Raw genomic sequence first — 10,898 nt, 5'->3', positions numbered from 1 at the left:
CCTACTATCTCCACAACCTTACTGGGAGCGCAGTTTTTGCAAAAGACAGAGTAAGTTAAGAGTTGTCTGAGCCGTATCTACTTTGCAATAATCCAGTGGGCTTCCTCGTTGCCTGCTCCTTAAGAGAGGATGATTTCCCCCACCCCAAAGGCTTAGCTTCACCCTCTATATAAAGTGTTTTGTATGTGTGTGTGTGTGTAAGTCTGCGCGGTCTGAATCATAACTCCAGAGAAGGCGGCGTTGGGCAGCAGCCAGCAATGTGTCGAGGGGAGGGTATTGTGAGTGTGTCTCTCTGAGGCCTGCCTGGATGTGGTTATAGCCAAATCATTGTTGGAACCATCCTTTTCTGGAGGGCAATGGATTCGGGACTTTAGTTTTTCAACGTGAAAACATGCATTTGAACAAGAGAAGGACAAGAAGCAGCTGAGCAGAAATTTTCTTCTCCTTCATTTTCTTCTTCTTTTCTTCCTTTTTCCCCCTATCCTCCTCTTCTTCCTCGTTGCTGTTGCTACTATTACTTTCCCCTGCTGTCATTTCTGGAAATCCTGATTCAACTTGTTGTCACTGCACGGCCCAATTTTCCTCTGTGCAGTTCCAAAGACACACCCCTCACCCTTGGATAGCAAAACTACTAAGACTCTTAACACATACATCTCCTTAAAGAGGGGCATCCAAGTTTTTTAAAATGCTATTTATTGATGTTTTCTTAGGCTGGTCTTTGATTGTAATAAAGATTAGAACTGAACTGAGGTTTTCCCGCTGTCCCAATCCGAATTCTCCCTAAATTATCCTGCTCACCTGATTGGCTAAGATAGGCAAGGGAGGAGGCCTTCAAGTGGAGTATAGTTAGTCCTCAAATTACGATGGCTTTATCTTAAGGTTAGTTACAACCTGGAGTTCTGACTACAATAGTAGTCATATGACTGAATTTCAGGCACTCAGCAGCATGGCTGTGTTTATGGCTGTTTGCAGCATCCCATGGTCACATGACTGCATTTTATGACCGTTTTTCCAAAAACTGGTCCTTGCATCTGGTTTTCAGCAAACCTGTGCCCATAGTGAAATATTGGTTCACTTAATGACTGCAGTGTTTGCTTAACGATAACCACAAAAAAAAAATCCAGTCAGTCACGTGACCAACCTGTTTTATCAAGACATATCAAGACTTACAACCGTGAATGGGCAAGGTCTATTAGGGCCATACATCAAGGAGTACCTGTATTAAAGGACTTTTGGTAGCGCTGCATTTAATGAAGGTAGTGACTTACGACTACAACTGGGCTCAAAATTTCCGTTACTAAGCGAGACGTTAAGTACGTTTTGCCCCATTTTACGATCTTTCTTGCCACAGTTGTTGAGTGAATCGCTGCAGTTGTTAATTTAGTAACACAGTTATGAAGTGAATCTGGCTTCCCCATTGACTGTGGTTGTCAGAAGGTCGCTAAAGGTGATGACATGACTCTGGGACGCTGTCATAAATACGAGTCAGTTGCCAAGCTGACTCTGAATTTGAATCATGTGACCATGGGGATGCTGCAACAGTCGTTAAGTGCGAAAAACGGTCATGAGTCACTTTTTCAGTGCCATTGTAACTTTGAACGGTCACTAAATGAACTGTTGTAAGTTAAGGACTACCTGTAATGGATATTCCCCCCCCCTTCCTTTCCTTAGGAAGCATTTGCATCAATGAAAAGCTTTGCTCTTACCACACAGAGTATCATTAGCCTAGTTACCAGCTTCCCCATTTCCCCCTATGATCTATTGGCATGCTAAAAACCAACCATAAAAAAGTAGGCCATAAATACATAAATCTTGCTAAATTTACGAAGCGTAAGCTTGAATAATTGTGGACAGGCAGGAATGAACAATTGCACAAAGAGATGGTCTTGCACGCAAGAAGGCATCCAGGAGGATGCAAACCTTTCCAGCCCAAATTCCACCCTTAGCGAGCTGTTCCAGTTTTCAATCTGTATTTTCGGCTTTCTCCCCATAGAAGGCATACGAATGATTTGATGTGCCCCATTTAGACTCAGAGGTTACCCTATGACAGTGGTGGTGAACCTATGGCACGCGTGCCAGAGACGGCACTCAGAGGCCTCTCTGTGGGCACGTGGGCCATCGCCCTAGACCCGCCTCCCCCTGCAGCCCCCTCCCCAGCAGCCCCCCCAGAGGAGAGTCACCCCCGAGCGCAGCCCACGTGGAGCAGCATAGCCAAGGACATGGTAGCCGAGCAGCGGGGACAAGACTTCACCCTCGCACCCGTCATGCGCAGTTGATGCTGTGGGGTATGGGTGGAGGGCGTGGCTGCCATGGCGCTGCTGGGCCGCCTGTGTGATCTGCGGTGGGCTGTGGAGGTGGTGGGTGGCCCCGCGGGCGGGCAGGTCGGGCGGAGGGGCAGTTTTTGGGCACTCGGACTCTAAAAGGTTCGCCATCACTTCCCTATGATGAACAGTTGAGAGAGTTAGGTAGAGGTATGTCCAGTTTATGAAAGAGAAGAATTAGGGGAGACATGATAGCTGTCTTCCAGTACTTGAGGGGCTGTCACAGAGAAAAGGGGATTGACTTGTTCTCCAAAATCCCAGAGGGCAGGACAGGAGGCAATGGGTGGAAGCTCATCAAAGAGAGATCTGATCTAGAAGTAAGGAGACATTTTCTGACAGTGAGAGCAACTAATCAATGGAACAGCTTGCCTCCCAGAGCTGAGCGTGCTCAAACACTAGAGCAGGGGTCTTCAAACTTGGTCCTTTTATGACTTGTGGACTTCAATTCTCAGAATTCCTCAGCCAGGCATGCTGGCTGAGGAATTCTGGGAGTTGAAGTCCACAAGTCATAAAAGGGCCAAGTTTGAAGACCCCTGCACTAGAGGTTTTCAAAAATAGACTGGACATACATTTGATTGGGATGATGTAAGACTCCTGCCTTGACCAGGAGGGTTGGACTAGAACAGGGGTCCCCAACTCCCAGTCTGTGGACCAGTACCGGGCCGCTGCATGCCAGCAACCGGTCCGCACAAACAAGCAAAGCTTCATTCGCAAGATGCAGGCAGCACACAAAACCATGCGCCCTCCGGTCCGCAGAAAAACTTCGCTCCACGGAACCTGGTGCCCAAAAGGTTGTGGACCTCTGGACTAGAAGACCTCCAAGACCTCCAAGATCCCTTCCGGCCCTATCTTATCTACTTCAAAGAAACAGAAACTTTAATCAAAGGTGCTCCTTGTCACTGAAAAGAGTAGTTCAAAAATTCAAAACAATTTTCTTGCTCTCATCACTATGATTCCATGTTCTGTGGCTGACTGAGGAATTCTGGGAATTGAAGTCCACAAGTCATAAAGTTGCCAAGTTTGGAGACCCCTGTTCTATTCACCATCCTGCTGATGAAACAGAAGGTCTGGCAGTTGAGGATCCCCTGTTGGTTGGCCAAGCTGGCTGATCCACTCTCCTCCAGACAGCAAGCATCCTTCTTCATACTTGCCTGGGCTTGGACTGCAAGGAAACCCAAAGACTGGATTCTGTAGGCATCTATTCAAGCAAGGTAGTTGTTAAGTGAGTTTTGTCCCATTTTATGACCTTCTCTTGCCACAGTTGTTAAGTGAATTACTGCAGTTATTACGTTAGTAACACAGTTGTTAAGTGAATCTGGCTTTCCCATTGACTTTGCTTGTCAGAAGGTTACAAAAAGTGATTTCATGTCCCCGGGACACTGAAACCGTCATAAATACATGCCAGCTATCAAATGTCCGAATGTTGACCATGTGGCCATGGGGATGCTGCAAAGATCATAAGTGTGAAAAACGGTCATAAGTCACTTTTTTTCAGTGCTGTGGCAACTTCGAATGGTCACTAAACAAATGGATATAAGTCGAGGTCTACCTGTGGACCTGCTAGTTTCTCCTTTCAGCCCAAACAATGGAACAACAGTTAATTCTGTACATCCAAATGTACAATAGCTGAAAGGATGGGATGGGGGGAGGTAGAGGACCTGCTCAGGATAACAGAAGGTGTAACAGCTGTCAGGTAGGCTATACGGGACACAGATCTACCTGTCTTCTGAACCCATGCTCCAAAGTAGCTCAAGTGATAGAAGCAAACCCAAAGGGCAGGTGATAACAATTTTATAGCTCTCAATTTTCAATCATTCATTTAGCAACCATTCAAACTTACAGCAGCTCTGAAAGGGGAAAAAAAGACTTACAACTGGTCCTCACACTTATGAGGACCGCATCCCCATGGTCCCATGATCAAAATACATGCTTGGCAACAGACATATATTTACAATGGTTGCAGTGTCCCAGAGTCATGGGATCACCATTTGTGACCTTCCCAGCCAGCTTCTGACAAAGTCAAAGGGGGAGCTGGATTCTGTTCATGACCGCATGATTCATTTAACAACTGCAGTGATTTACTTAACAATTGTGGCAAAAACGGTCGTAAAATCAGGCGCATCTCACTTAACAACTGCCTTGCTTAGTAACAGTAATGCTGGTCCCAGAAGTGATCATAAGTGAAGGACTACGTCTAGTGGGAATTGAATGTTGGAAATCCCAGGTGCAGATTTTAAAAAAATGATCCTGGTGAAGGGAAGGGAAGGAGCAAAAACTAGGACAGACATGATCTTTTGTCTAAATAAAAAGCAAGTTTGCTCCCCCTTTCTCCATGCAGAAATGAAGCTTCAGTTTCCTCTTGACCAATCCCCAGAGGCAGATCACATTTTTCCTTGCCCTCCTGCACTGTTTCTTTGATGTTACGCTGTGATCTGACTTTTTTGAGTTGGGGGTCAAGAGAAGAGAGACATCTGCAGACACAATAAAGATAAACCTTCATCGTCACTGTCTCTGTGTCCTCCAGGCCTCTTGCTTAGAGCACCATCCCACTTAAATTTCTCTTCTGTCTACTTGAAGGCTAAAAGAACGAGCAGCCTCAACTGTCTCCAGAGATGAACACTGATGTTTCTCAAGCATAGTTTTTTCTTTGTGAAATAGTATAACAGAATAACAGAGTTGGAAGGGACCTTGGAGGTCTTCTAGTACAACCCCCTCCTCAAGCAGGAGACTCTATACCATTTCAGACAAATGGGTATCCAACCTCTTCTTAAAAGCCTCCGGTGATGGTGCACTCACAACTTCTGAAGGCAGGTAGTTTCACTGATTAATTGTTCTAACTGTCAGAAAATTTCTCCTTAGTTCTAGGTTGCTTCTCTCCTTGATTAGTTTCTATCCGTTGCTTCTTGTCCCGCCTTCAGGTGCTTTGAAAAATAGCTTGACTCCCTCTTCTTGTGGCAGTCCCTTAGGGCCAACACATCTGGACTGCCAAACTGTAAAGCAGTGTTTCTCAACCTTGGCAACTTTAAGATAGATGGACTTCAACTCCCAGAATTCCCCAGCCAGTATGATCTAGAGCAGTGTTTCTCAACCTTGACAATTTTAAGGCATGTGGACTTCAACTCCCAGAATTCCACAGCCAGCATTGCTGGCTGTGGAATTCTGGGAGTTGAAGTCCACATGCCTTAAAATTGTCAAGGTTGAGAAACACTGAGCTAGAGTCCTTCAGGACTGGGATGAGATAAGTTATTTTATATTTCACAATATATCTTCTTGCAGACCCTGCTTGACAGACACAATTTAATAAGGAAATTATGTTCCAGATATCCCTGGAGACTTTAGGGGGCTGGACCCTTTCTCAGTCATAGCCACTCCCTCTGGAACACCTTGCCCCATCCATCATGCTGCCTGGGGAATTCTGGGAGTGGAAGTCCACATGTTGTAAAGTTGCTGAGATTGTGAAATGCTTCCATGGAAAATCACCTGATTTTTTTTAAAAAATATTTTTTCAAAGGATGTATAAGGGATGTGGAAAAACCCACATCAGCCTTCCACAATGATTTCATAGGCATTCTTAGAATGTACAAGAAGTTGATGGCTGTGGCCCAATTGCCAGTAAAAAGTAGAAAAAAATCAGAGAAAATCTTGTGTAGCTAGAACGGGAATCCTTGTTTATATTGTCTTCTGGGGAATGTTTTATGAATGGTGCAACCACATGGCAGCCTTGTTGCAAATGACCAATCTTGCAATGGCAGCCATTTTGTGAATGACCAACCTGCAATGGCAGCCATTTTGATGCTTCAGAATTTTATTATAAAAGTAGAAAAAGAAATAAATGTTAGGAAGCTAATAAAAAAACTCAGAAGCGTGCAAAGAGAAAGAAAGAAAAAATAAGTAGTGACTTCTGACTTTTTTCAATGCAGTAGATTCCAAAAGAAATAATTACAACCTCAATCTTTTGCTTTACGTTTCTCAGCATTTCAAGACTTTTCTCTAAGAACAAAATCATTGTAATCATCAAACCCTATAATCAATGTTTCGTTTTTTTCAGTTTCAAGCAAAAAGTCAAGAAACTGCTCTTTAATTAAAACAATGAATTTTGCCATCTCCGCCAACTCCATTTGCTATGGCAGCCATTTTGTGATTGGGCAAGTCCTGCAATGGCAGCTGTATTGTAAATGACCAATCCTGCAATGGCAGCCATTTTGTGAATGACCAACCAAACAATGTCTGCCATTGTGTGGAAAGGCAAGTCCTGCAGTGGCAGCCATGTTGTCAGTGAACCTACTACCTAACTTTAAAATAATAAACGTGTCTGCTGGTCCAAAAACCTTGCCTCGTCTCCAGTTAATAGATGTCCAGAACATTTGGGGGAGGAATTAATGGTTAATTTGCAAAGGTGGCACCAAACTTACCTCTTCTACCAAAAACATTTTTTCCTTGCAATAATATGCCCCTCTGAAAAGGCACATTCAGCAGGGCTGAAATAATTTATTCTTTGCTCTAATGGAAACTTTATGAAATACCTGCTACTTCTACCAAAATTACAACTTTCCAAATACAAACTACTGGAGGCATCTTTAGCAGCGGGAGCAAATCAGTGATAAATTGCAACATAAACACCTTTGAAAGTGGAAAAGTAATTTAGATGTTTGGGTGGGTGGAAGCAAGATCAGTTATTTGCTTAAAGAATTAATTGGTGGTTAGAAATGTTTTTCTCTATAATATTTAATTAACTTCAGAAACTCCCAACCCATAAAGATTACCTAGCAATTGTGGTTAAGGCAGGAGCTACTGACAACCGAATGGAACCTCCACTGCTCTGAAGCAGTCTATCGCAAAATAGAGGTAGTTCTCGACTTATGACCACAATTGAACCCAAAATTACTGTTGCTAAGCGAGACAATTGTTAAGTGAGTGTGATCCCATTTTACAACCTTTCTTGGCACAATTGTTAAGTGAATCATTGCACTTGTTAAGTTAGCAACGTGGTTGTTAAGTGAATCTGGCTTCCCTATTGATTTTGTTTGTCAGAAGGTTGCAAAAGGTGATCATATGACCCTGGGCCACTGCAACTGTCATAAAAGTGAGTCAGTTGTCAAGCGTCTGAATTTTGATTGTGTGGCCATGGGGATGCTGCAACAATTGTGTTAAAAAATGGCCATAAGTCTCCTTGTTCAGTGCTGTTGCAACTTTGAATGGTCGCCTAAATGAATGGTTGTAATTTGAGGATTACCTGTAACAAGGCAAAGAGAAGGGCCTGTTTCCACACAGTGCTTTGGATATTTCTGACTTCCCGGCTGGGGCCAAAAGATCAAATGAACCTTTGTTGCAATCCAGACTGGTTTTTCTTCAGGGTTGAAAAGACTGGCGTGCAAATCCCCTAATCCCTGCATCAGAAGTTTTCATTGTGTAGACTATAAAAGGAGAGAATCGCTTTGCATTCTTGTGCTTTTGCGTAGGTTTGGGTTTTGTGACGCTTTCGGCATGCAACTTGGGACATCACCAGAACCAGAGCCATCAGAGGTTTGGGAAGCTCAGCTGGAATCGTGAATCAAAACAAAAACAAAGTTTTCCAAATCCATGTCTTTACAGGAACAAATCTGGTGGGAATAAACCTGATAACCCCCATTTCAATATGTCTCTCCTCCATCCTGATTGTAACACAGACAAGCCAGGATGGGACAAATTATTACTTTTCATTTACCTATTAGAAGCATAATGAAAAGGGAAAGCTTTCCAGAAAATTTAAAAACGTGGCTTTCTTCAGGAAAAACCTTTGGGACTGATTTTGGAGACGAATTTAGGGTTTTTTTTTATACTGATATAATATTTATATTGTTCAGGGCTATCTGTAGAAATCAAAAAAAGTCAAGAAGAGGGTTATGACCGCTTGTTTGAAACCCCGACCCTTTTTACATGCATCACATCAGCTTAATAGGGTTGGGTACATTATTATCAGGCCCTTCATCTTTCTCCCTTGTGGCTGGGCAGAGCTTGGGGAAACAGAGGAAAGCCAATGTCAATTTCTTGAGTACGTACGAGTAAGGACCTGCCTCAACTAGATCTCCCAAAAAAACAGAACTCTTGAAACCGGCATTGTTTCAAAAGGAACTTTTATTGGGATTTAGTGACAGCTAGGAAGCAAAGCGAGGTCTGGGGAAAAAACCCGCGCAAGCAGTATATTAAAAGCAACATTCGTTACTCCTCCCCCCAGAGTCGCACTGTCTGTTTGAATCTTGGCCAATCCACAGATTGCATATTGTTTTGATAACTGGCTCCTTTGGCGCATTCCTCAAGGTCTGTCTCAGTTTCGTTTCCTTCTGGCTCCAAGCGCAAACTGTCTTCCAGATAAGGATGATGATATTTGGCCAACCACCAATGCTTCTTGTGGGCAATCTCCTTCCTTCCTTCCTTCCTTCCTTCCTTCCTTCCTTCCTTCCTTCCTTCCTTCCTTCCGTCCTTCCTTCCTTCCTTCCTTCCTTCCTTCCTTCCTTCCTTCCTTCCTTCCTTGGTGAAAGGAAGAGCCATGAAGGTGCAGAGATTAGAATGCAGTATTTTCTATTGTTTCTTCTCTCCTCTTTTTTTAACCCTTCCTTCCTTCCTCCCTTCCTTCCTTTCTTCTTTCCTTCCTCATTTGGAACAGGCAACTTTCTCAAAGTCAAAATCAATTTTTAAACTTTTCAACAGTTCCTAGTTGTCGCCCAAATTCTAGACGATTGCTTGCCCCTTACAGTCTACCATCAAGAACTTGTCTCATCATTTTTTCATCCCCAGATCAGATGTATCATGATTTTGGTACAGGCAGTTCTCGACTTACAACCACAATTGAGCCCAAACTTTCTGTTGTTGCAACGGTGTGAAAAACTGTCATAAGTCAACTTTTTTTTAATGCCGTTGTAACTTAGGTCATTAAATGAATGGTTGTAACTCGAGAACTTACCTGTATTAGGAATTCTGCCACCTTGCAATAATTAATGTTTTTCAATTTTGCACCAGACAGTGTGTATGACAAGCAACTGCCCAAATAAAGGCACTATTTTGATTTTTTGTTTTTACTCTTCCCTGATGATGCTCTGAGCATGAATCAATAATGCCAGGATGAAGGCATCAGATAAGTACTATAACACTCTTCAAGAAGAGCCTGTGACCCATTTTCCAGGTGCCTTCCTTAAGCTGGGACAACCTTTGGCTAACTCAACTGCTTTTGGTGGCACACCAATGGCAGAATTTAAACTGCAGAAATGTAGAAATTTCTCATCTCCCTGCAAGATTATGACAAGTGGGTCAATCAATTCCCTTTTCCATTATTACCGTAACAATCAGAGACTCCTCAAAGTGGGATTCTCAGGAACTGGTGAAATGGCACTTTGAAACAGAAAAAGCAGTTTGCACAAACAAGAAAACTGCCTGAACGGAATGTCCACATAAACATAAAGAGCATGTTGGCTAAAACATTTGTCTTGCACCATCTTAGAATTTCATTTGCAAATGCCTAAGGGTGTTGGGATCTATTAACGTCCAACTGCAGTAAAAATTTAAAGAGAGAGACTAGACATCAAGGAGACTTTATTTCTTTTTTTAAAAAAAATATTAAATGAATGCTGGGTTGTGCTTTTATGTCTTCTAATCATGGCCAGCTTTATTTTTTTATAATCTGTCAGAGGAAATAAAACATTAGCAAAGGGCAAAACGGCATGCAATGAGGATTTGGCAGAATTCTCCTCCTCCTCCTCCTCCTCCTCCTCCTCCTCCTGTAAATATTTTAATACTTCTTGCTGGCTCCAGGATTTACAGATTAGTTTCCAAAACGCTTGCCGGAAAATAATCATTTGATTCATGTGGGGAAAATAGATTTCTTCTTGACAAAAACCGTATATATTACTGAGGCTGAAATTAAACATTCTTATGGATGAACTCCATCTTTGTCTGGGCTAATACAACTAGTCCTCAACGTACGACAACACTTGAGCCAACATTTCCATTGCTAAGCAAGACAGTTGTTAAATGAGTTTTGCTCCATTTTACAACCTTTCTTGCCACATTGCTAAGTGAATCACTGCAGAAGTTAAGTTAGTAACACAGTTATTAAGTGAATCTGGCTTCCCCATTGATTTTCCTTGTCATAAGGCTGCAAAAGGAGATCACATAATAATAATAATAATAATAATAATAATAATAATAATAATAATAATAATAATAATAATAATAATAATAATAATAATAATAATAATTTAATTTATATACCGCCCTTCTCCCGCAGGACTCAGGGCGGTGCACAGCATATTAAAACAAGTACAAGTACAAAAACAAAAAATATAAACCCCTATAAAACAAAATTAAAACCAAATATTTGAAGCTGTATTTCTATTAAAATTATGCTTAAAATCATCCCTAAATAAAATCCTCCCTAGGTCAGGCCCGCTTGCTGGAAAAGCCATGTCTTGAGGGCACGGCGGAAAGTAAGGAGATCCGGAATCGTCCGGATCTCGGGGGGTAGTTCGTTCCAGAGGGTGGGGGCACCCACAGAGAAGGCCCTCCCCCTGGGGGTCGCCAGCCGACATTGTTTGGCCGACGGCA

At 42.6% G+C, this 10,898-nt stretch overlaps 1 protein-coding gene across 1 annotated transcript in view; it reads right to left on the bottom strand.

Moving 5' to 3' along the window:
• FSTL3 (follistatin like 3) overlaps window positions 1-178 on the bottom strand; it is a 28,743-nt gene extending 28,565 nt beyond the window's left edge. The window contains exon 1 of the mRNA XM_015810703.1: window positions 23-178. The gene's annotated coding sequence lies outside the window, so the exon portion shown is untranslated. The remainder of the gene's footprint in view (window positions 1-22) is intronic.
• Between the last annotated feature and the right edge of the window lie 10,720 nt (window positions 179-10,898).

Source organism: Protobothrops mucrosquamatus, unplaced genomic scaffold (genome assembly GCF_001527695.2).
Source record: "Protobothrops mucrosquamatus isolate PMUCROS unplaced genomic scaffold, P.Mucros_1.0 scaffold14, whole genome shotgun sequence".
Taxonomy (NCBI): Eukaryota; Metazoa; Chordata; class Lepidosauria; order Squamata; family Viperidae; genus Protobothrops; species Protobothrops mucrosquamatus.
Note: the sequence above shows the minus strand (reverse complement) of the source record. Positions and strands in the feature narration are given on the sequence as shown.